General features: G+C 65.2%; 1 protein-coding gene across 1 annotated transcript in view; it reads left to right on the forward strand.

Annotated features, from left to right (window-relative positions):
- The first annotated feature begins 18,745 nt into the window (after positions 1–18,745).
- The window catches only part of THRA (thyroid hormone receptor alpha), a 40,086-nt gene continuing 33,647 nt past the window's right edge, over positions 18,746–25,184 (forward strand). The window contains exon 1 of the mRNA XM_054014691.1: positions 18,746–18,923. The gene's annotated coding sequence lies outside the window, so the exon portion shown is untranslated. The remainder of the gene's footprint in view (positions 18,924–25,184) is intronic.

The following is a 25,184-nucleotide window of genomic DNA, read 5'->3' on the forward strand; positions in this document are numbered from 1 at the left end:
CTTCGGACCCTGTCTCTCTGCAACGACAGCTGAAGCCAAGCGAGTCTGACTCTGACCTAGTTCCCAGCGTCGCCGTAGGAGCAGTGGACTGAGCTGGGGGCCATCAGCCAGGACTCCTGGGCTTTATTCTTGGCTCTGCCACCGACTCTCTGCATGACCTGGGGCGAGTCCCACCTCCTCTGACCTGCAGTTTCCCCATCGGAAAAGTGCTGACAATGCTGCTGACTGATCGCTCCCTTTGTGGAGCGCTGGGTGTCTGGGATGAACGGCACCATGGCCGCGCACAGCACGGCAACCAACCGGTGGGCGTGGCTGAGTCACCAGTGCCCCCTGCTGGATGGAATCGCAAACTTCTCGGCTGTGTGTCATAGGCCCTTCACCGCTAACAGAGATTCCCCTTGAGCGGCCGTGCAAGGGCTTTCAGTGCTGCTCTGAGATCTAGCCCCAGGCAGTTCCGAGTCCCCGTGAGCTATCCAGGAAGCTCCTTGCTCCCATGAAAGCGCAATCCACCTCTTCGCCTTTCTTTTCCCCTCCTGCGGCTGTGCAATACGTTGTTCTTTTTCTTTCCCCAGCGGCAGGGAGCAGGTGACAGAGGCTTAGAATAATGATCAGCCCACGTGTGGTTTCAGAACCCCTCTTTCTTCCCCTCCAGCGTCTTCGTCTGCTGCCCTGGGACACTCCCATCCCCAGCAGAACATGGCTGGGAGAGCCTGCGTAGGGAATCGTCAAACAGCCCTGTCCGTCCTGAAGGCACGGCCTGGCCTGTCTCTGTTCACTGCACATAACCTTGCCTTGTCCCCTTACTGCTTGTATTACACCACAACCCCGAGGCCCGCCCAGGGCCCTGCCGGCCAGGCAGCGCGCAGGTGGAGAGACCGCCCCGAGCCAAGTGCTCACAGGCTCACCTGACGAGTGTTGTGATCTCCCTGTTCCGCAGGGGAACGGAGGCACAAAGGACTCCCCTGAGCTCACGCGCCAAGTCAGAGAGAACCCAGGAGTCCTGATCAGCGCGCTGCCCCTGATCCCATAATAACCCTGCTCAGAACGTGCCCTTCCGCAGCGAGGATGTGAATACGGGACCCAACCCCCAGCCACAGCGGGGCCGTCCTGGGCAGCCTCAGCGGAAAGGCCTGGGGCGACGCCTCGCCTCTACCTGGGGCGCACCGACAAGGCTGGGGGACGCCGGCCCTGCCCCGGCTCCCCCCAGCCAGCGTGGAGTGTCTCTGGGAGCCTACTGGGGTACAAGCATACGCCAGCTCCAGACGCAATCTGTGGGAGCCCGGCCCTGCCCCAAGCTGACCCCACCCGCTGCCAGTGCCGGGGGGGGGCTGTAATCCACGGGGTTACCTCCCACTCCAAACCGTTCCCAGCCACGGGATTCTGCACTAGGGCCAGCAGAGGGTGCTGAGCAGCTGGGCTCCCCCGGCCATCCCTGGCACCCCGTCCGTTGTACCCCCCCCCCACACACACACACACACAGGGCCCTTGTTTATTGTTCAGCTCAGCTCCTTCCCAACGAGGCGGTCGAAGCCGGGGTGGGCGGGGGGCTCTGCGGAGAGGCAGCAGCTGTCAGCTGAGCTGGCGTCTGTCCAGCATGGCTCTGTGGGGGCCATTCAACAGGCTGGGAAACAGCCTACGCTCGTGCCACGGCACCACCAGCCCCGCCTGGGCCGGAAGGATCCGCTTGCCCCTGGCGATGCCAGAATCCGCAGCCCCCGCTCGCCAGGGCTCCTGCCCTGCGCTGGCTTCATCTCCCCAGCACCCCTCAAGCCCACCCTGCAGCCCCCCGCTATCCCAGCACCCCCCGCTACCCTAGCCCTGGGCTCCCCCCAGCCCCCCAGCTGTACCAGTGCCCCTCAGTCCTGACCCACAGTCCCCTGCTAGCCCAGCACCCCCCGCTACCCTAGCCCTGGGCTCCCCCCAGCCCCCCAGCTGTACCCCCCAATCCTGACCCACAGCCCCCTGCTAGCCCAGCACCCCCCGCTACCCTAGCCCTGGGCTCCCCCCAGCCCCCCAGCTGTACCAGTGCCCCCCAATCCTGACCCACAGTCCCCTGCTAGCCCAGCACCCCCCGCTACCCTAGCCCTGGGCTCCCCCCAGCCCCCCAGCTGTACCAGTGCCCCTCAATCCTGACCCACAGCCCCCTGCTAGCCCAGCACCCCCCGCTACCCTAGCCCTGGGCTCCCCCCAGCCCCCCAGCTGTACCAGTGCCCCTCAATCCTGACCCACAGCCCCCTGCTAGCCCAGCACCCCCCGCTACCCTAGCCCTGGGCTCCCCCCAGCCCCCCAGCTGTACCAGTGCCCCCCAATTCTGACCCACAGCCCCCTGCTAGCTCAGCACCCTCCGCTACCCTAGCCCTGGGCTCCCCCCAGCCCCCCAGCTGTACCCCCCAATCCTGACCCACAGTCCCCTGCTAGACCAGCACCCCCCGCTACCCTAGCCCTGGGCTCCCCCCAACCCCCCAGCTGTACCAGTGCCCCCCAATCCTGACCCACAGCCCCCTGCTAGCCCAGCACCCCCCGCTACCCTAGCCCTGGGCTCCCCCAGCCCCCCAGCTGTACCAGTGCCCCTCAATCCTGACCCGCAGCCCCCCGTTATCCTAGCCCTGTGTTACATGGATCTGCACAAACTGGGTCTCCAGCCAAGTTCAGCGAAGACATTTGTCCTCTGTCCAGGGCTAAAGGCGATCGATCACCCGGCGGGGCCATTTCAGTGGCAGGTTGGAGCCCAACGCCTGGGCAAGCCAGGCCTAGAAGAGGTAGTGATCAGGTGCCCCTGGGGCTGCCTCCCCCACACACACGTTCTTTGCTAGGCAGGTGGGGGGGGAGGCATTTACCCCAAGTGACACTGGCTTTTGGTCCCTTTGTTGTACGGTTTCCGCTCTGGCTCTAGGACCTATTCGCTGGGCTGCAGGCACCACACAAAACGTGCCAGGCCCTGCCAGCGTGGCGGCAGAGGGACCCAGTGCCAGGAGGGATCCGTGCTGGGGGGAGAGGCCATGGCAACGACAAGAGGAGCTGAAGCAACAGGGAAAGAATTTCCGAATAAAAGGGGCGCCGGGTGCCCAATAGGGGACCCCCCTTGCCCACCACACCCTCGGGCCCCTTGTAGCTTTGAGGGCAGCTGGAGAGAGAGAGGAGAGGGAATTGTTACTCGGGGTCCTGCATTTATGGAAGCAGCTCAGGATCTCAACGCGCTTTGCAGAGGTGCCACGGTATCATGGTGCTACAGATGGGGAAACTGAGGCAGGGGGGACTCACCCATGCGGTCACAGTGACAGAGGCGGGTGCCCGCTAGCACCACAGCCGGGCACAGGGGTCCTGACGAGACTTAGTCCCTGCTCCCGCCCAGCGGTGCTCAGCTTCAGGGACGGGATGCGCTTGCCTTCAGAGATGGGAAAGTCCCAGCCCGCTGAGTCTCACCCAGGAGAGAGCCCGTCTGGGCTGCTGTGGTCCGGCCGCTGGCTGACCCACCAGCCCTTTGGGTGGCAGCCATCCCGGAGCCTTGGCAGCCCGCGAAAGAGCCAGGGCCCCACAGCACAGGAGAAGGCCAGGGGGGGTCAGCAGCTTGGGAGCAGCTGGCCAGCGTCAGCAGCCGAACAGCCGGGGGCCGGATGCGGAGCACGGGGGTAAAATATTTGGGTCGTTTACAACATCAGCGTCAGAAACAAAGACAGAGGCACCGAAAACGCGAAGGGCCCCGGAAAGGGCCTGGAACCTTTTGTGCCTAGTGCAGGGAGACCCCCCCACGCCACGGCATCGCGCCCCCTAGCACGGCTCTGGGGTCAGCCCTCTCTCAGAGGGCAGAGCGCCCCCTATCGAAACACCAACCCTGCTTTCGGCTGCCCCTGGGGGTTCCCTGGCTGCTCCCCCAGGCCAGCACTGAGCCGGTCCCCGAGGCGTGTGCCTTGGCCGGCCTGGGCTGTAGGGGAATGAGCCGTGCTGATGTTACCCTGCTGGAGAGCTGTGGGTGCTCAGGGCAGCGCCCAGTTCCCGGGGGCTCCGCTCCTGTTCAGCACCTCGCTCTGGGCGGGAATTTCCCTGGGACCCTTCGCGCCTCCTCAACTCCTCTGGCCGGCAGGGTGACAATCCCCTCACCCCAGCGCCACCACTCCCAGCCCCACGCGGGGACGAGCCAAAGGGGCTGAAGTGGATCTGGCAGTGGGGGTGGGGTCCTGGGGGCTGGGGTTTCCCAGCACTAACCAGTCAAGAGGAGCTGGGAGTGTTCGTGTCCAGATTGGGGAGGGAACCAGATCTCTGAGCCCAACCGAAATGGACCCCAGCTATGGCCTCTGGAAATGGAAATGGTGCCCCTCAGTCCCGACACGCATCCCCCTGCTAGCCCAGCCCTGGGCTTCCCCCCACCCCAGCTCTGCCAGTGCCCCTCACTCCCGACCCGCAGCCCCTGGGCTCCCCCACCCCCCAGCTCTGCCGGTGCCCCTCACTTCCGACCTGCAGCCCCCTGCTAGCCCAGCCCTGGGCTCCCCTCCACCCCAGCTCTGCCGGTGCTCCTCACTCCCGACCCGCAGCCCCTGGGCTCCCCCGCCCCCCAGCTCTGCCGGTGCCCCTCACTTCCGACCTGCAGCCCCCTGCTAGCCCAAACCTGGGCTCCCCCCACCCCAGCTCTGCCAGTGGCCCTGACAAATGCACTGACTTGCGGTAACCTCGGCCCCTGCCCCCAGCGCTGAGGCAGTGAAGGGCACCTCGCCCTTCACTGAGACTTCGGCTGCAGCGGCTGCAACGCCAGGCGGCGGAGGGGGGGGAACGGCACTGGGTGGGCTGCAGGAGGGAGAGCAGGACCAGGGTCGAGTAGCTGGGGGGTGGGGGGAGGGTGGAACTCAGGACTCCTGGGTTCCGTCCTCAGCTCTGTCCCTGACTCAGCCTGTGACTGTGGCTGATGAACACCCGCCATTGTGACGATGTTTTGCCCCAGCCAGACACCTGGCTGCTGCTCCCATGTGCTCCTGGGACAGACGAGGAAACAGTGGCAGATTCAGAGACTTGCTCTCAGTAGCTGAGCTGGGAATGGAACCCAGGAGTCCTGGATCCTGCCCCTCGAGTCTAACCCAGCAGGCCCCACTCCTCTCCCAGAGTCAGGGACAGAACCCAGGAATCCTGGCCCCTCGAGTCTAACCCAGCAGGCCCCACTCCTCTCCCAGAGTCAGGGACAGAACCCAGGAGTCCTGGCCCCTCGAGTCTAACCCAGCAGGCCCCACTCCTTCCCAGAGTCAGGGATAGAACCCAGGAGTCCTGGCCCCTCGAGTCTAACCCAGCAGGCCCCACTCCTCTCCCAGAGTCAGGGACAGAACCCAGGAGTCCTGGCCCCTCGAGTCTAACCCAGCAGGCCCCACTCCTCTCCCAGAGTCAGGGATAGAACCCAGGAGTCCTGGCCCCTCGAGTCTAACCCAGCAGGCCCCACTCCTCTCCCAGAGTCAGGGATAGAACCCAGGAGTCCTGGCCCCTCGAGTCTAACCCAGCAGGCCCCACTCCTCTCCCAGAGTCAGGGATAGAACCCAGGAGTCCTGGCCCCTCGAGTCTAACCCAGCAGGCCCCACTCCTCTCCCAGAGTCAGGGACAGAACCCAGGAGTCCTGGGCTCGGTGCCCCAAGCCCAAGCCCTGCTGGAGGGGGGAGCAGGGGACAATCCTGGGTGCCAGCAAGGCCCATGGGGGGTCCCTGTCTCCAGGGTCCATGGTTGGGATTTTCCATCTCTCCTGGGGGATGGGGGCGGCCTTTCCCCACGATGCTCAGCCTCCCACGTCCCAACTGCAGGCCTGGTATGGGGGGTGGGGGGAAGAGGGGACATTTCCCCCCCCCCCCCCGATCTTCAAGGGCCTCCAGATTATTGTCAGAAAGGCCAAAATCACCGATCCCAGCAAAACCCTGACCCAGCAGCCAAAGCTTCTGCCCCAGGATTGCCCAGGCCCAGCAGCCCCGGGTGCCTGGAGGGCAGGTTGGGTTTTAAATAGCAGCATCCAGGGACCCCAAGATACTCACTGGCCCCCCAGTAATGGGGGCCGAGAACCGGCCCTGCCCAGGATGCCAAGCCCTTCCCCAGGGGCTCAGACCCCTCTCACCCCAAGCTGAGCAGGGACTCTGGATGGCAGGAGCAGGTGGGACAGTATGGGAGCCTCTCGCACCCACAGCCCAGCCGGAGCCTGCCTGGAGCGATGGGGCTGCTTTGGGGCCAGGCCCCTGCACCCTGACACCCCCAGCCACCGCTGGGCTGTTCCTTGCAGCCAGCCCCCCTGTGCCTGGGGTCGTGCCTGGGGTCGTCCCCGGGTTTGGTCCGGGCAATCCCGACCTACAGCCCCCTGCTCTGCCAGCCCTGGGCTCCCCCACCCCACAGCTCTGCCAGTGCCCTCGCAGCCAGTCCCCCAGTGCCTGGGGTCGTCCCTGGGTTTGGTCCGGGCAATCCCGACCCACAGCCCCCTGCTCTGCCAGCTCTGGTCTCCCCCACCCCACAGCTCTGCCAGTGCCCCCGCAGCCAGTGTCCCCATGCCTGGGGTCATCCCTGGGTTTGGCCCCGGCAGTACTGGGACAGGAGAGCTGGTAGCAAGCAGGCGCTGGCCTGGGTCAGCACATGGGGCTGCGCCTATCACAGAGAGGCCCTGGTCCCTGGGGTCCTTTCTCCCAATTCCTGGGGGTGTTTGCCCCTGTCTCCTGGTCAGACCCCAGTGGGGGGCCTGCACCCTGCCTCCTTTAATTGCTCCTGGTGGCTGGAGAAGTGGCTTCCGGGCTCCACCCCAGAGCGGGCCACAGCGACCCCAGCCACGGCAGAGCCCTGTTCCTTCCCCAGCTGTGTTCCTGGCCCCGCTGGGCCACGGCAGGGAGGGGGTCAGGATGCCGGGGCCTTTGTCTCCCAACCCGGCTCTGGCTTAATTACAGGGAGAGAGCGACCCCGCCCTGAGAGAAGAGCTCGTTCAGCAACCTCCTAATGAACCTAATGAATTAATGAATTAAGCTAATGAACCTGTCTCCCGGGGAGGTGCTGACCCCGCCGAGACCCAATTCCCCACCACGCTCCACTTCCCGGAGCCGAGGACACGCTGGAGGAATGGATCAGAGACGCAGGCGCCCGGCAGGTTCCTACTGCAGTGGGTGAACTGGGGGGGGCCACAGGCCTATCGGTGCCCCTCAGTGCCGACCCACAGCCCCCTGCTCTGCCAGCCCTGGGCTCCCCTACCCCACAGCTTTGCCGGTTCCCCTCAATCCCGACCCACAGCCCCCTGCTCTGCCAGCCCTGGGCTCCCCTACCCCACAGCTTTGCCGGTTCCCCTCAATCCCGACCCACAGCCCCCTGCTCTGCCAGCCCTGGGCTCCCCTACCCCACAGCTTTGCCGGTGCCCCTCAATCCCGACCCACAGCCCCCTGCGCTTTCCATTTGCACCTCCCCCAGGCACATACGCTGGGCTGCAGTCGGGCATGGGGTACCTGCTCCCACACTGGGGGAGGGCCCTGTCTCCTGCTGCCCCCACCCTTGTGGGGCACAAGCAACCATTCACGTTCTAGAGCAAGATGTGTGTTCTAGAGCAGGGTCGCATGGTTATTCTAGAACAGGGTGCATCTACCAACACATGTTCTAGCACATACACCCATTCTAGAGCAGGAAGGGCCTGGGATGAGTTGGTCTAGAATGTCGATGTTCTGGAGCTGTGCGTTCTAGAGCCAGGGAAGGGTTGTTCTGGAGCAGGGCGTTCAGGAGGCCTGTATCCCCGAACCTTCCCCTCCCGAGGGGGTGGGTTCTAGCCTTGGCATTGGGTGGTCTCAGGACCCACTTCGCTCCTGGCCTGGGGGGGATGGGGCGGGGGCATCTCTCCAAGAGTTGCAATGCACAAGCCGTGGGGCAGGCTCCAGTTCCCTCTTACCCGCCCCCTCCCCCTCCACAGGACTGGCCACATGGGCCCCATTGGGTCCCTGCCTCCTGGGCTCTGGTCCTGGGCTCCCCATGGGGCCTTTTCCCCTCTGCTGCCCACCCCTGGGGAAACACAAACCCTGCCTCCGGGCTCTGAGAGTGGCTCTGGGCTCAGCCCTGCCCTACACTAGGGGCGGGAGTGTTGGGCTTTGGGCTGGGCAAGACCAAGCCTGGATGCAGTGAGCGGTGCCTGGGAAAGCAGCCCGGGCCAGAGGCAGCCCGCCAGGCCCCTCCACCTCGGAATAACTCCCTGAGGCTCCAGCCAGGGCCATGCCTAGATCCCCCGCCCGCCCGCCAGGTACAGGGGCAGGGGAGGCGCCGGGAGCTTTGCCAGCCAAGGGGACGTCCGCTCCAGCAATCGCACTGATGGGAAATAACAAAGGCCACTTAATTCCCAGCGTTAATTATTCATCCAGGCCCCGCCGAGCAGGGAGCCACAAATCCCCCTATTCTGGAGCCGGGATTAAGGGGATTTGGGCAGTGCCTTGCCGGCTTGAGGAAGTGACTCCTGGAGAGGGCAGCCGGCGCTGGAGGAGCCCGGGTGGGGCCGGGGGTGGGGAGGGGCTGGTGGGTATTAATAAGGACAGATTTCCTGCAACCAGGGCTACGCACGGGGCCCTCGGCACGTCTGACAGCTGCAGGCCGGGGGGGCGGCTGTAACGGGACACTTGTTCTTCCCTGTCGGTGGGGCGCTGGTTCGAATCCAGCCTGGGGCGGTGGAAAGCAGAAGGCAGCCCTGTCCAAATGCTCTACGGAAGGACCCGGGCCCGACCCCCAGTGCGGCTGGGATGGGACACTTGGGTGGAGGGGCCATGCATACCATGCAGGCGGCAGCCCGGCAGGCCAGGTCCGTCCGCAGCGGGGTGGGGACTCTGGGGGTGAATGAGGCTGCCGGAGCCCACGGATTGCAGGTGCAGGGAGCTAGCAAGCTGCAGAGGGAAGCTGCCCTCCCTCCCCCAGCCTGGCCAGCACCAGCTAAGCACTCTTGGCTGCCTGCGCCCGGCTCCCAGTCCGCTCTGCCCACGTTTTCTGCACACTGCCCAGGCCGCCACAACCGATCACACTCAGGGTGTCTCCCCCCCCGCCCCGTCCTGGGGAAGCGCTGCCCTGCCGGGGTCCTGCCGACACCTGCACCCGCCAGGCGACAAGGGGCGTGGGGGGGCTGCAGTTCGGGATTGAGGGGCATGGGCAAAGGGGGCCGGAACAGTTCCCAGTGGGTGGGTGGGTGGGGGGGTTAGCTGCCAGTTCCCTTTTTAAGAATGAGGCCCCTCCCCCCATGGCTGGGAACGGAGCTGAGGCATCTGGGGGGAGGAATTCGTGCTTCGGGGAGCCCGTCGGATTCTCAGCCAACGTCCCCCTCCTGGGACCAGCCTTGGCAGGGAGCCCTGGACCAGCTGCATCCAGCCCCCCGGCAGACGGCGATGGGCTCCCACGGCCCAGGCAGGGCAAGGCTCCGGCCGTTCTCCTCCTGCAGACATGGGGAATCCAGTTCCGTGGGGAGCTGGAGCCAGCGGGGTCCCCCAGCATGGGGGCGGGGAACAAGGGCCGGCCCTGGGGGCAGGGGGCGCTGCCCAGGGGCCCCAGGATCGGGCGTCCCCATGCTGGAGATGAGTGATGGGCAAGCGAGCCCTTTGCCCCCTAGGTGGCTGGTTCGAATCCAGCTCCGGGTGATGGGGGCTCTGGGCCGTTCCCCTCAGCCCCTGGTGCCAGGCCTGGCAGAGCTGCCCCAAGCAGCTGAAGGAGACAGAGCCCCCCATGTGCCTGTGGGGCAGCTACAAAGAAGCGTGAGGCTGCCTGTGCCCACAGCTCGGGGCCTGTGTGCAGCACACTGGGGGCCTGGATCCCTGCTCGGTCTGGGAGCCAGACCTTACAGCACAAACTGTTAAGGGTCACCAGCACAGACCCCACTCCCCTCCCAGAGCCGATGATGGAACCTAGGAGTCCTGGATCCCAGCCCTGCTGCTCCAACCCACCAGACCCCACTCCCCTCCCAGAGCCGATGGTGGAACCCAGGAGTCCTGGCTCCCAGCCCTTCCCTCACAACCACTACCCCCCTCCCGGGGCTGTCTCCCTGAGACTAGACCCCACATTCAGCGACTCAGATTCTCTCATCCCTGGCCTGGGAGCCGTGGTGGGGAGCTGCAGGCTCTGGAAGAGATGGATGGGGGCAGGGGGTGAGGGGGGCTGGCTGCAGTTCCCACCAATGCGACTCTCCCGGGCTGGAGTTTATTGGGTGTGAACCGTTTCCTTCCCAGGATGAGTTCCCAGCAGGAAACAGGGCATGCTGGGCTATCACTCGCCCTCCCACCCCCCAGGTCCTGCCCCTGGTGACCATGGGCCCTTAGGCAAGGCCCGCCCTGCCCTGTGCCTCAGTTTCCCCATTAGTAACAGGGGCAAAGCCAGCCTCCTGGCAGTGGCATGGGTCACATGCCATTTTACACCCTGTTTTACAAATGGGGAAACTGAGGCACTGAGCAGGCATGGGACACGCCCTCGGTTGATCAGTTAATCAGGCAGAGCTGGGAAAAGGCATCCTGGCTCCCAGCCCCTCCCCTCCCCCCACCTTTGCCCCATGCACAAGCTGCTGTCTGGTTCCTGGCACGGCTCCCCCAGCTGCGTCCGGCGGCTTCAGCCCCCAACAGCTGATCCCCCAGGCATTGTGCAACATCCTGGGTGGCTTCAGGACAGAGAAGCAGCCGGCTCCAGGCAGACGCCAGCGCCACGGAAACGGCCTGTCCCGTCAGGGCGCCCCAGGTCTGGGCATCGCTGGGCACAGGCGCAGCCTGGCTGCCCAGAGCCGCAGTGCAGAGCATGCTGGGAGGTGCGTCAGTTCCGCTCGTGGGCATGCTGAGCCTGGGGGGCAGGGCCTTCTGGGCACCCCAGACCCCGTGGGGAAGGGAAGAGCCACTGTCCCCTGCAGAGCCACCCAGAATCATCCTGCTCAGGGTCCCCACGTCACCAGCGTTAGCCAAGCAAAGCCAGGGAAACTGAGGCACAGAGTGGGGGACATGACCTCCGAGGAGCAAGGAACAGAAATTGGGAGTCCGGGCTCCCAGAGGTGGCTGGGAGAGCGACCCTCGAATGATGCTGCTGAGCAGCTGCTAGGTCCCACCCCAGAGGTGGGCGCATCCCTCTGTCTTTGGCATGGACAATGCAGGAAAGATGAGCTGTTCCTAGCCCCGCCGGCTGGTGGGACAGTTGCAAAGGGAAGCAGCTACTACCCTGCCTCCTGGTTTACCCTGTTTGGTGGATCCTTGCAGCAGAGGAGAATGCCGGAGGGACCCGGTCGGGATGTGTCTCTCTCCAATCCAAGATGCACTCGCCCGGAACAAGCTCATTAAAATTCATCCTGCAGCTCGGCATCTGCGGGTCTGTCTATATATAGCCTGGGCCCCGGTGGAGCGGCCGGTGCAGACGGGGCTGCTGGTTCGGTCAGGAACCGTGCCGGAGAGGCTGGATTTTAGGATCTGTGTCCTGAGATCTGAGCCCACTGTGGGTGATAGGAACAGTGACCGTGGATCCACACCTCACCGGACCTGCAGCCCCCCGCTAGCCCAGCCCTGGGCTTCCCAGGCCAATGTCCTGTGCCAGCCTGCAGATGCACCCAAAGCAGTTTGGAAAGTCATCAGTTTCCAGTCCCAAAACCCTGTGACCTCCAGCTTCCAGCCTCCTCCTCTCATAGCCGCCCCCCTCCCCCTCCCAGTGGAGGCTACCCTAAGGCCTGGCCGATCCCTGCTGAAACCAAAGGACCCTTTGATGGACAGCTGTCTATCATCTACTGGGGGTAGGTGTGTCCCAGCTGCTATCTAACTGGGCAGGAGGGAGGCTGGGTTTCTGGGCCTGAAACACCTTGGCAGCAGCCTCAGGAGTGAATTTGCAGTGACAGCGAGTGCCAGTACCAGGCTTCAGGGCCAGAGCTGAGAGGCAGGGCTGTGGTCAGGAAGGAATTATCTTTCTCTCGTCTCTGCCCTTATGGGAGGGTGCCGAGCAGAGAGGGTTCTGGGAACCAGGACTCCTGGGTTCTATTCCCAGCTCTGTTCCCATGTGAATGTAGGTGGCCCCTTCCCCACCACATGCCTCAGTTTCCCCCCCCCCATATGGGGCTAAGGATCCTGCCCCGCCCCTGGGGGCTCAGCTCACTAGTGCAGACAAAGCCCTTTGTGATCCCTGGAGGGGAGGCCTGGGGTCTGGGCTGGGCTGAAGCTCATTGGAACAGCCCACATCCCGGGGGGCAGGGCAGTACATGCTAGGGGAGCCCTGGGGACACCAGACTCCCCCTTGCCTTGCTGAGCAGGCCCTTCCCCGAAGGATGAGCTCAGCCCCGGCTGGTCCCTTATCGCAGCCAGACGCTGCCGCAGACGCAGCTTATTTGCAGAGGATAAAGTGTACGGTACAGCGAGGACTCGCGGGGGGGAGCTGCACGGCCTCACCCCCACCCCCACACTGGCTCGCTGCCTCCAGCGCAGGGAGGGGGCTGGAGGGCCGCCACAGCCCCGGTTGGGGGAAGAGGGTACCAGCAGCCAGCTGCCAACCTGGTGGTGGGGATTGCTAGCAACCCCTGAGCCCGCCCCACACAGCTGGACCAGGAGAACCCTCAGCCCGCTTCCCAGGGGGACTCTTTGGGCCGGCCGGCGGGGGCAGCACTCCCTGCACGCAGGCAGACGGGGATGGGCGGCAGAGACCAGCCCTGTGGGTGGCACGGTGCCAGGTTCCCCACCTGCTCTCTGGCAAAGGCTCCACGCTCAGCCCCTGCCCCGGCCCGGGTGGTGTGTCATGGGAGGGAGGGTGGCGGGACACCCATTAGTCTGAACCAACTTCCCAGACAGGGCCCCATTACCTCCTCCTGGGCTCCCCCATTACATACCGGGATCCCCGGAGTGTGCGCCCACGTGCCAATCCACCAGTTGACGAGGTGGCACTGGCCCTTTAAGGGCAGGCATTCTGGGACTTGTAGTGCCCCGGGTCCATTCCTGGGTGGGAGGAGCTGAAGCAAGGCCTGCTGGGAGAGGAGACAAGGTATAAAAGCCAAGAGACGGGAGTGTGTTAGTCCTGTGGGTAGTGGTACTGTCTGGTCTGGGACAATGCCTTGAGGTGCTGCTGACCCTGGGATGCCCTGATCCGGGGTCTGGGGGCGTTGAGGGCAGGGTGACCAGACAGCAAGTGTGAAAAATCAGGACGGGGGGGGGGGGGTAATAGGAGCCTATATAAGAAAAAGACCCAAAATCGGGACTGTCTCTATAAAATCGGGACATCTGGTCACCCTAGTTGAGGGAGGTGCAGAGCTGTGTTGGGGGGGGGGGTCTGCTAAGCAGGTTTGCCTGCCCCCGGGAGAGGAGAGCTAGTGCTAGGGGTGAGGTGACACCACTCCCTCAGCAGTGGGGGGGGGGGGGGTGTTGAGCCCCTACTTCCCCGATGGGGAGAATGGAGATTTTGGGAACATCCCCCCCCCACACACACACCTGGCCTGTGGCTGGCTGTGGAGGGTGCTGGGTCTCGGTAAACGTGACGGGAGCCTGGGCCTGCGTCACTTCCCTGGCTGGGCTGAGGGGGGGGCAGGTAGGAGAAGAGCGGGCTGAGGTTGGGGGAAGCTGTCCAGAGCGGAGCCCAAGGGCAGGGGCAGCAGCCCTGGCTGTGGGGTGGGTGGTGATTGGCATCCAGGCTGCTGCACCACTGAGGGAGCAGAGGGGGACCCCTGGTTACGAGGACCCCATTTCCAGCACAGCCCCTTGCTCTCCCTCTCCACCCCCACTCGCCAAGGCTGAATTGCTGCTGAGTCAGGCACCCCGGAAACGCAGGGCTCTTCGCACTCAGGGCTCTGGTCTCTCCGAGTCACGTGATTGCAAATCCTGTGTCGGCCTCTCCCCGCCGGGCGCGTCCCCCACAATTCGGCCTGGCCTGGTACTCGGGGAGGGGCCTGGGGCTGCAGAACAGGGAGGGCAGGGCAACCCCCTCCCCTGCTGTATCAGCCTTGCCTCCCCGCCCACACCCCTCGCGTCTGACCTGCGCTCCCGGCTGTGTGAGCCCTGCAATCTCCATACCCCTGGTGCTGTAGATCCCCTCAAACCCAACATGCCCCCCCTGCACTAATTATAATGTTCACCCCATTGGGCCAAACCTTTACTGGGGGAAAAACATTCCCCGAGCCCCAGCAAACTCCTTTGTCGTGATATTCACCAGCTCATCAAAGGTTTGCTGCCCTGCGCTCAACGTCGCCTCCCCTTGCCCTGCACGCACCCTGCCTGCCCCTTTCCCTCTCTCCTGAGCAAGATCTGAGCCTGGAGGAGCCATGCGTCCCCATGGCCTGTGCACAGGACACTTGGTACTGAGGTGTGCCCGTCTCTCTGCCCACCCGCAGACTGGCCTTCCTCAGGGCTGCATGCCGGACCTGTGCAGTTTTGGAGACGGCAGCTGCCAGGAAGGGGTAGGCGCCAGAGCTGGGAATGGTTTGGGGTGCAGGGAAAGGGGATCAGTGCTGTGTGTCTCAGGGCATCACCTTTTAATGCCCTTCCCATGCTGGCCCCAACTCCCGCCATATGGCAAACAGCCATGGATTGCTGCATCCAGCCCCAAAATGCAGCCACTTCTGGGGTACATTACAGCGGCTCTTTAACCGCGCAGGGCAACACTGGGTGGCAGTTCAGTCCGGGAGGAGAGGAAGGGGCCGTGTTCAGCGGACGCCGCAGCGGGGGCTTTGGGGTGGTAAAATGGAACGGGGCGAGTTGGTCTATGGGCGGGACACCAGAGTTCACGCCCCGGCTCCCATCACGTTTACCGTCTCACGCGACAGAGGCACAAAGCCCCTCTGATGGTGGTGGGCCGGGGGCCCGAGCGTTACAGCTCAGCAGAGCCTTGGCCTCATAAAGGCTGAGCGCCACCCGCGCGGCCAATGGGAGCCTCTAACCTAGACTCAATTGGGGGCGTAGCAGCTGGCGGACCAGCGTGGACCCTCTATGAGCCAGTCCCCGGCCTCCTCAGCCATGGGGCTGGCAGGCCGGATGCACACTAATGCCTCTGACCCTGTGCAATCTTCCCCTGATGCACACTAATGCCTCTGACCCTGTGCAATCTTCCCCCGCCCAGCCTGTGGGTACCCCCGGGGGGGCAGGGGAGCCGACATCTTCACCACAACAAGGGGATTGTCATTGCTCCCCTCTGAGATCATCACTCTCCCCCGAGCAACCTCCGAGCGCTGGGCTCTGATCCCGGCCTCTCCTCCTGGCGTGCGTTTATCCCCGGCTGATTTATGTGCATGGCTGTGGGGCGGGAGGCTGCCTCTCTGTGCGTGGGTGTGTGTCTGTCTCCGGCTGTGCATGCAGAGGCCTGTGTGTGCATGGTGTGTGTGTGTGTTTGCATACAGCAGTGCACTTATCTCTGCACGTGTGAACGCGTGTGTTTGCACACCACCTATGTCTCTACATCTCAGGGCATTTGTGTGTGCCTGCATGCTCAGGTGTGAGCATGCATGTGGTTTGCATGCTCCAGCGTCTGTGTCTCTGCAGCTGTGTGTTTGCACACCATGTGTGTGTCTGTATCTCTCTGTGCGTGTGTGTGAAATCACTCTTGTCTGGTTCCAGCCTGCCCCACGTTTCTAAACTGTCCAGCCAGTTTCATGGACTGTGGGGCAGGTTCTTCTCTCGGTTACACTCGGGGAAGTCGTGAGCCCAAAGAAGGCTCTGGATTTTCCCTGGTGTAAGTGAGACGAGCATCTGCCCTTTTCTGACTCCGCACCCCTCCCAGGCACTCTACCTAGCTAGCCCCAGCTTCCTTGAAGCCTGCCTGCCTGCTACTGTCAGGAGAACCCCTGCTCTCTGGGCCAACCTCCTAGGGTGACCAGACAACAAGTGTGAAAAATCGGGATGGGGTGGGAGGTAATAGGAGCCTATATTAAAAAAAAGCCCCAAATATCAGGACTATCCCTATAAAATCGGGACATCTGGTCACCCTACAACCTCCCCAGGCCTTTCGACAGCTGTCCCCGCTCTGTGGCCACCAGGAGAGACATTGGACCAGTGGAGAAGTAACATTTAGCTAGTGGCAAGGATTTAGGTGGTGTCTAACCAGAGCCGGAATTCAGCCAACCCAGCGGCTTAGCTCCTTCTCCTCCCAGCCCCGGTCTTCCCGTTATGAAGATTTCTGCTTTACATGGTTGTTCTTTATTCTCATTAATTAAAATTAACCTGCATGCTTCCTGTCTTCAAAGGGATTCATAAACATTAGCTAATCTTGACTACACCCCAGGAGCTGCAAAAAATCTAGGCCCAGCGAGTGTCTAGACTCATCAGGGTATAGATCTCCCAGGCACCGTGCTCGGAGCCCTGAGAATCTCCATTCAGCTATAAGCCATGTGGGGACGTTTATGGTTATTATCCAACTATCAGCAACAGCTGAGAGCCCCGTCACGCACCAGGCCCCATGGTGCTAGGCGCTGTACGAACACAGACCAAAGGGTTGGGCGCTCCCCCAAAGAGCTTACAATGCACAAGATGCCAGACAACAGACAGACAGATGGGAACACACGGTAAAGGGACCGTGGCACGCAGTGGAGCAACTCTTATTGCAGCCAGTAGAGGGCAGCACTGTGCATGCACCACACACATTCCCTTGGGAAATAGCCACCTTAGATAAATGGGGAAACTGAGGCACCTAGAGGCAGGCATCAGGGAAGGCACTGGGAGTAGGACCAGGAGTCCTGCATTCAGGCTACTCCACTAGACCACATTGGTTAATGCGGTACAATAACTGGGTTGTTTGTCCTGGAGCACATGGCGGGTACAGTGAGATGGGGTGGGGGCAGAGAGGCTGGAGGAGGGCCAGGGTGGGGGGGGTTGCAGGGAAATTGGGGGTGCTGGGGATGTAGGGCTGGGGCCTGGGGAAGGCTGGGGATGAAGGGGAATGGGGTTGGAGGGTGCAGGGGCTGGGGGGCAGGGAAATGGTGTGTGGGGGCAGGGGCTAGGCCTGAAGAGCAGGGAATGGGGGGGCAGAACAGGGGAATAGGGTGGGGGTGCAGGGGCTGGGGTTCAGGGGAATGGAGTGGGGACACTGGGGCTCGGCCTGAGGAGCAGGGGATGTGGGGCACAGGGAATGGGGTGGGGGCGCTGGGGGGCGCAGGGGCTGGGCCTGGGGTGCAGGGAATGGGGTGGGGGTGCAGGGAATGGGGGGCTGGGCCCAGGGCGCAGGGGCGGAGCAGGGCTGGGAATGGGGGTGCAGGGAATGGGATGGGGATACAGGGAAGGGGATGGGGGGTGGGCTCGGGGCGGAGCAGAGCGGGGGAAGGGGCCGGGGGCGCAGGGGAATGGGGTGGGGGGATACAGGGAAGGGGATGGGGAGTTCAGGGGAAGGGGGTGGGGGGCTCGGGGCGGAGCAGAGCGGGGGAAGGGGGTGGGGGGGCGCAGGGGAATGGGGTGGGGGGGATACAGGGAAGGGGCTGGGGGCGCAGGGGAGTGGGGTGGGGGTGCAGGGGCGGAGCAGAGCGGGGGAAGGGGCTGGGGGCGCAGGGAATGGGGTGGGGGGATACAGGGAAGGGGATGGGGGGTGGGCTCGGGGCGGAGCAGAGCGGGGGAAGGGGCTGGGGGCGCAGGGGAGTGGGGTGGGGGGGTGCAGGGGCGGAGCAGAGCGGGGGAAGGGGCCGGGGGCGCAGGGGAATGGGGTGGGGGGATACAGGGAGTGGGGTGGGGGGGTGCAGGGGCGGAGCAGAGCGGGGGAAGGGGCCGGGGGCGCAGGGGAGTGGGGTGGGGGGATACAGAGAAGGGGCTGGGGGCGCAGGGGAGTGGGGTGGGGGTGCAGGGGCGGAGCAGAGCGGGGGAAGGGGCCGGGGGCGCAGGGGAGTGGGGTGGGGGGATACAGAGAAGGGGCTGGGGGCGCAGGGGAGTGGGGTGGGGGTGCAGGGGCGGAGCAGAGCGGGGGAAGGGGCCGGGGGCGCAGGGGAATGGGGTGGGGGGGATACAGGGAGTGGGGTGGGGGTGCAGGGGCGGAGCAGAGCGGGGGAAGGGGCCGGGGGCGCAGGGGAGTGGGGTGGGGGGGTGCAGGGGCGGAGCAGAGCGGGGGAAGGGGCCGGGGGCGCAGGGGAGTGGGGTGGGGGGATACAGAGAAGGGGCTGGGGGCGCAGGGGAGTGGGGTGGGGGTGCAGGGGCGGAGCAGAGCGGGGGAAGGGGCCGGGGGCGCAGGGGAGTGGGGTGGGGGGATACAGAGAAGGGGCTGGGGGCGCAGGGGAGTGGGGTGGGGGTGCAGGGGCGGAGCAGAGCGGGGGAAGGGGCCGGGGGCGCAGGGGAGTGGGGTGGGGGGATACAGAGAAGGGGCTGGGGGCGCAGGGGAGTGGGGTGGGGGTGCAGGGGCGGAGCAGAGCGGGGGAAGGGGCCGGGGGCGCAGGGGAGTGGGGTGGGGGGATACAGAGAAGGGGCTGGGGGCGCAGGGGAGTGGGGTGGGGGTGCAGGGGCGGAGCAGAGCGGGGGAAGGGGCCGGGGGCGCAGGGGAATGGGGTGGGGGGGATACAGGGAGTGGGGTGGGGGTGCAGGGGCGGAGCAGAGCGGGGGAAGGGGCCGGGGGCGCAGGGGAGTGGGGTGGGGGGATACAGGGAGTGGGGTGGGGGTGCAGGGGCGGAGCAGAGCGGGGGAAGGGGCCGGGGGCGCAGGGGAGTGGGGTGGGGGGATACAGGGAGTGGGGTGGGGGGTGGGCCCGGGGCGGGGGAAGGGGCCGGGGGCTGGGGGCGGAGCGGGGCCGGGGGCCGGGCGCAGCGAGCCGGGCGGCCGGCAGGGAGCGGCCTTTCGCCGGCGCAGGGGGCTGGGGCCGCGGCAGGAGCCGGCGGGGCGGGGCGGAGCCTGGCCGCGCCGCGCTCCGCAGCCCGCTCCCGGGGACACGCAGCCAGAGCCGCGCTCCCAGCCCCGGATTTACAGACCCGGCCCCGCGCGCAGCCACCGGCCCGGGGCCGCCCGGGCCCCCGCAGCCGGGCCGAGCCGAGCCGAGCCGAGCCGCCGCTTCCTGCCGGGGCAGGGGCGGAGCAGCCCCCCGCCGAGGTAAGGCACTGGGGGGTGCAGGGCAGGATCTGGGGGGTCCGGGCATTGCAGGGACTAAACTGCAGAGTCACAGGCGAGCCCCCCACCCCGCTCCTGCCTTTCTCGGCTGCACAGCAGGGCCCTGCCCCCCTGCTCGGGGGGGGGGCTGCCCCCCCACTCCCCAAGCCAGTGCCCCTTCTGCCCCCCACCCCCCATGTGCTGTCCGGTTTCCTGGGTTCTCTCTTGCCCCCTGTCCCGGCTGCCCCGGGCCCTGTCAGTGCCAAGGCCCGGGCTGGGGAGGGAGCAATTAACACCCCCCCCCCCAATACACACACACACGCACACCCTTGGATTTTGCACCGTGTTGTGTTTCGTACTAATTCACACACTCCCCTCCTCCCCCCCCGCCCCAAGCCCGGATCCCTCGATCGCTCTGGTTCCTTCCTGACACCCAGGTTTAATCCTCCCTCCCCCGTGCTGGTATTAACCTATATTTTCCTCTCCAGCAAGTGGAGAGCGCTGGCCTAGCTGGAGGGGCCAGACAGACAGACACACACGCACTGCCAGACAGCGCCAGCCCTTTAAAACCTGGGTTTGTTTACGGTGTGCATAGCTCGCCCTGCGCGGTGCCAGGCTGGGCTCTGGCACGCGGGACCCCGGGCGCTGGGGCCGGGTCCCCCAGCCGCACAGACACGGGGGCAAAGCGCCTCTAATCTCCCCTGGAAGGATGGCAACACTCACTCCGCTTGCCAGCCGAGCCCGGGAAGGAGTTGTTTGCAGCACAGGGGCTGTTGGGGAGCAGGGGGGGGCAGGTTAAGCTGGTTTTGAGGGGGCATCCCCTCTCTCTCATTGCGTTTCTGACTTGGAATATCCCCAGTTTTCTACTGCCCGGCAACGGTATTTTTGCTTTTAAAGGGGGTGGGGTGGGGCGCAAGGGGGCCAGGACCTGTGTACGATCAACCGTTGCAGGGGGGAGAATGTTGGGGGGCTGCTGGAGCAAAGGGGGTGAGTTGGGGAGGGCGGCGGAGTGGGGAGGAAAATATGGGTAAATATTTTCTTAAAAACCAGGGCCATTTGGCATGTGGCTGGCTGATCACAAGTCAGGGGGGTTCTAGGGGGGCTGCGTGGGTTTCCGTTATGCTGGCACGGCCCTTTTCCGGCAGAGCCAGACGGATTGAACTTGCAACTCCTCTTTGGTGGCAGGGAGGGGTAGGAGCAAGCAATGTTCCCCTTCCCCCCCACCCGCCGCCCCCCATTTGTGGCCGGGGATCAGTGGGGGGAGTGGGGCGTACTGCTGGGCTGCGCGACCCGTGCAGTGGGGTTCCCCTCCCCGGCCCAGGGAGGCTCCAGACGGGCGGCACGGGCGTAGCAGCGACAGCCGTGATGTCAACGGCCAAGTCTGCTTAAAGGAGGATGACAGCCGTGGCCAGCGGGCTCCGGGGGCGGGGGTAATGTGGGGGCCCAATCCGGTGCAGGGCTGAGTGCTCTGGGGACACATGCAAGGTCAGGCCCTCTGTAGCGTGCCCCCAGCCATCCCCTGGCCCTGGCCTGCTGGATTGAACGTCACTCCCTCGCCCCTCAGAAAACAGGGACCCCGTCAGACTTCAGCCAGGTTCGTCCTGCGCTGGGCAGCTGGCCTGGCTTCGCACGTGCTCCGCTCCCGGGGAACCTGTGGAGGGCGCTCTGCTCAGCCTGGCCCCACCCCCTCTCCAAACTTGGCAAGCGGCGGCAGGAATGCATTTCATTTTTTTGCATTGATTTTGTGGTTGCGGGAGCTGGTTTGGGCTGGGGGGCAGGTGACCTGTGACATCAGGGCGTCCCTTCAGCGTGTGAACAGGCCAGCTCTGGTGAGCGGACTGGGCTGGGCCAGGCATGGCACTGCTGCCACCCCCAGAAGTCCGGGATGACTTGCTCAGGATCTCGGGTGACCCCGGAGGGGGCTAGCAGGGGCAGAGTGGAAGGTCAGGTCAGGGGCACAGTCACCTGTGGGCTGGAAGGAGCTGGCAGCTGAGGGCAGGGTCTGATGCTCTAATCTGGAGCTGCTCCGCAAAGCACCCAGTATGTAGCTGTCTCCACCCTGCGGTCCCTCCCCCACCATCCCCGGGTCCCTCCCCAGCTTTATTGCCTTCCCCTTGTCATTGTGTCCATTGCCACATACACAATTAATGGCTGTGCTGGAGTTCTCAGGAAACCCAGCTGACTGTCCTGTCAGCTGGAGGCCACCTCTGGCCATTGGGGGGAGGTCTGGCTTGTTCTGTGGTCATTGGTAGAAGATGAAGGGCTGCTGCTGTTGGAGAAGTCGTCATAGTAGTTTATAACCTGGTAGCGCCAAAAGTTCCCAACAGTGAGCAGGGCCCCGTCGTGCCAGGCGCTGCCCAGACGCAGTAACTGAGGTCAGGGCCCCGTCGCGCCGGGCGCTGCCCAGACGCAGTAACTGAAGTCGGGGCCCGTCGCGCCGGGCGCTGCCCAGACACAGTAACTGAGATCGGGGCCCGTCGGGCCGGGCGCTGGCCAGACACGCAGTAACTGAGGTCGGGGCCCCGTCGCACTGGGTGCTGCCCAGATGCAGTAATTGAGGTCGGGGCCCGTCGCGCCGGGCGCTGCCCAGACACAGTAACTGAGATCGGGGCCCGTCGGGCCGGGCGCTGGCCAGACACGCAGTAACTGAGGTCGGGGCCCCGTCGCACTGGGTGCTGCCCAGATGCAGTAATTGAGGTCGGGGCCCCGTCGCGCCAGGTGCTGCCCAGACCCAGTAACCGAGATCGGGGCCCCGTCGCGCCGGGTGCTGCCCAGACACAGTAACCGAGGTCGGGGCCCCGTCGCGCCAGGCGCTGGCCAGGCACACGATAACCGAGGTCGGGGCCCCATCGCGTCAGGCGCTGCCCAGATGCAGTAACCGAGATCGGGGCTCATTGTGCTGGGTGCTGCCCAGATGCAGTAATTGAGGTCGGGGCCCGTCGCGCCGGGCGCTGCCCAGACACAGTAACTGAGATCGGGGCCCGTCGGGCCGGGCGCTGGCCAGACACGCAGTAACTGAGGTCGGGGCCCCGTCGCACTGGGTGCTGCCCAGATGCAGTAATTGAGGTCGGGGCCCCGTCGCGCCAGGTGCTGCCCAGACCCAGTAACCGAGATCGGGGCCCCGTCGCGCCGGGTGCTGCCCAGACACAGTAACCGAGGTCGGGGCCCCGTCGCGCCAGGCGCTGGCCAGGCACACGATAACCGAGGTCGGGGCCCCATCGCGTCAGGCGCTGCCCAGATGCAGTAACCGAGATCGGGGCTCATTGTGCTGGGTGCTGCCCAGATGCAGTAACTGAGGTCGGGCCCCGTCGTGCCGGGCGCTGGCCAGACACGCAGTAACCGAGGTCGGGGCCCCATCGCGCCAGGCGCTGCCCAGACGCAGTAACCGAGATCGGGGCCCCGTCGGGCCGGGCGCTGCCCAGACGCAGTAACCGAGGTCGGGGCCCGTCGGGCCGGGCACTGCCCAGACGCAGTAACCGAGGTCGGGGCCCGTCGGGCCGGGCGCTGCCCAGACGCAGTAACCGAGGTCGGGGCCCGTCGGGCCGGGCGCTGGCCAGACACGCAGTAACCGAGGTTGGGGCCCATCAGGCCGGGCACTGCCCAGACGCAGTAACCGAGGTCGGGGCCCGTCGGGCCGGGCGCTGGCCAGACACGCAGTAACCGAGGTCGGGGCCCGTCGGGCCGGGCGCTGCCCAGACGCAGTAACCGAGGTCGGGGCCTGTCGGGCCGGGCGCTGGCCAGACATGCAGTAACTGAGGTCGGGGCCCGTCGGGCCGGGCGCTGCCCAGACGCAGTAACCGAGGTCGGGGCCCGTTGGGCCGGGCGCTGGCCAGACATGCAGTAACCGAGGTCGGGGCCCGTCGGGCCGGGCGCTGGCCAGACACGCAGTAACTGAGGTCGGGGCCCCGTCGGGCCGGGCGCTGGCCAGACACGCAGACAGGCCTTGCCCCGAAGAACTCACAGGGTGGGAGAAAGCAGGGTTTTCCCCACTGTACAGGTGGGGAATAGAGGTACTGAGAAATCAAGCTGACCCCTGGGTTAGGTGCCCCAGTGCGCGTGTGCACGCTGGGGTTGCATGGTACGTTGGTGTCACCGAGGAGGGGTGTGCAGGCATCTGCGCATGCAACTGAGCTCTCTGGTGCCTGGCGGGCACCGGCTCCGCCTGGCTTGTGGCCACACTGCATCAAACGTTCCTGACCCCCAATCCTGCTCCGAGGCCCTGCCACCCTGTCTGCTCCCTGGGCCGAGCGGAGCCGCCAAGGGAGTCCTCGGCCTGTGCGCTTCTGAGCAGGCACCTCACAGCAGTGATGGCTGTGGGGCAAACCCTGTGCCGGCTTTTCCGGCTCGCCCGGCATGACCTTTGGCTGCGCCAGCCCTCGGAGCTGCCCTCTCCATGGCCTGCGCTCGCTTCCTCCCCCCTCTCCCGCCCCGTGGCCTTGGATTGCCCGCACAGGGGCGAGGCAGATGGTAGGAACTGGCTGCAAATGGGGAGATCTGAGTTCCCTAAAACAGTTCCCGGGACATTGCACGTGGGCTGGGGCTTGGTCCCTGTCTGGGCGTGATGTACGGGGCGGGGGGCTGTTGTGTGCCCCTGCCTGAGCACAGGGCCCCCCCCAGCCTGTCACAGGGTGTCCTGGGATGGGGGAGAGCTGGGGGAAGGAGGGGGCCGCAGGGATTTCATTTCCTTCCCTGCTGTGGAGCTGAAGGCAGGCAGATGCCCATGCCAGCACCTTGTGGAACTGGTTTGCAGGACCCCCCCACCCACACACCGCACCTCCCCTCTCCCCCTCAGCTCCTTGAGGTTTTTTCATTTTTCTCCTGGGCCCCAGGGTGTTTCTCAGGGTGGGGAACTCGCTGAGAGTTGGAGGTTTCTTTAATGGATTCTTCCCCCCCCCGCCCCTTGGCAGAAGTCCCTGCAGTAGACAAACGACGTGCGTGCGGGTGCATGTGCTGCACACATGCATGCAGCTGCGGACATGGATTTGTGCACACGTGGATCCATCAGTACGTCTGCAGCCCACCCTGGCCTCATGCGTGCACATGGATCCCCGTGCCATCATGCAGCCTCTGGACAGGCAGACACAAATCCGTACCCCCCTGCGTGAGCAAGGGTGAATCCGTGCCCCAGTGTGCACCAGCTCTTCCTGGCGTGCACACAGACTCAGGAGCGTGTGCACGGACACAGACGTGCATATGCGTCCCCACATATGTAGTAGGAGCACACAGGGGTTTGGGTAGAGATGCGTGTGTGTTCCTTCATGCACACATGCATGGATGAGCAGACATGTGCGTGCCCACCGCATGGCGAGCCGCGGCGGAGCAGGCAAGGAACAGCTAAGACAGGCAGGGCAGGGTTTGATTTCCCCTGCTCATCCTCTCCACCCTGTACACAGGAAGTGGCAGAGGAGGGGGCCTCCCCGGGGGGGATGCAGAATGTAGGGGCACCCCACACACACAGGCACCACCCTCTGGCACCTTGGGGGGGGGGGGGGGTCAGGGGACAGCCTCAGCTTAGGGATCACGCTCTGGTGGCTGCAGCCGCTCTCCCCTCTACGCTCCGGGCCAGGGGACTCCCAAGTGCCTGCACCTTGGAGTGCTCCCGTGCAGGGGGAGGGAGGGCCCTTCCACCCCCGTGTCTGCGCTAGACACAGGCAGCTGGGAGGAGCGCTTGGAATGTGGGTCGCCACCCTCCTGGGAAGCGCTGACGGTGCGATCCCACAGCAGCCCCAACGGTCGGGGAGGCAGAGCCGGGACAGGCCCTTGGCCCCGACACTGTGAAGTTCCTTGGCCTGGCTGGATTCTGGCTGCAAGGACGCCTGGAATTCAAAACTGGGGACCCAGCCCAGCTCTCGCGTGGCTTTGTGCCCCCCCCCCCCCCTCGCCCAGCAGTGCCATGGGCTGGAGTCTCCAGGAGGCCATGCAAACTCTGGTGGAGCAAGGGTGGGAGGGGAGGGAGCCCTGGCTCGTGGCTGGAGCAATGAAGGAGTCGTCTGGACCCCTGGGTTCGGGTGGGGGTTGAGGGGTCAGGACTCCTGGGTTCTATTCCCCGCTCTGGGGAGCGTTTCCTAGCCCAGTGAGGGCCAGGAGCCAGCCGATGTGGGGTCTGGTGCTGGCCAAGTCACCGTGCAGCCTGGGTTGAGACTTCCCTGCTCCATGCCCTGGTGTCTCCACACGGGGGATGGGGCTGCCCAGCCAGCCCCTCCTGGGGGGCGTCAGCAGCCTGGGTAGCAGCTGTTCCTGGTGCTCCTTGGAAGGAAGGTGCCG

The sequence above is a fragment of the Malaclemys terrapin genome, chromosome 25 (genome assembly GCF_027887155.1).
Source record: "Malaclemys terrapin pileata isolate rMalTer1 chromosome 25, rMalTer1.hap1, whole genome shotgun sequence".
Taxonomy (NCBI): Eukaryota; Metazoa; Chordata; order Testudines; family Emydidae; genus Malaclemys; species Malaclemys terrapin.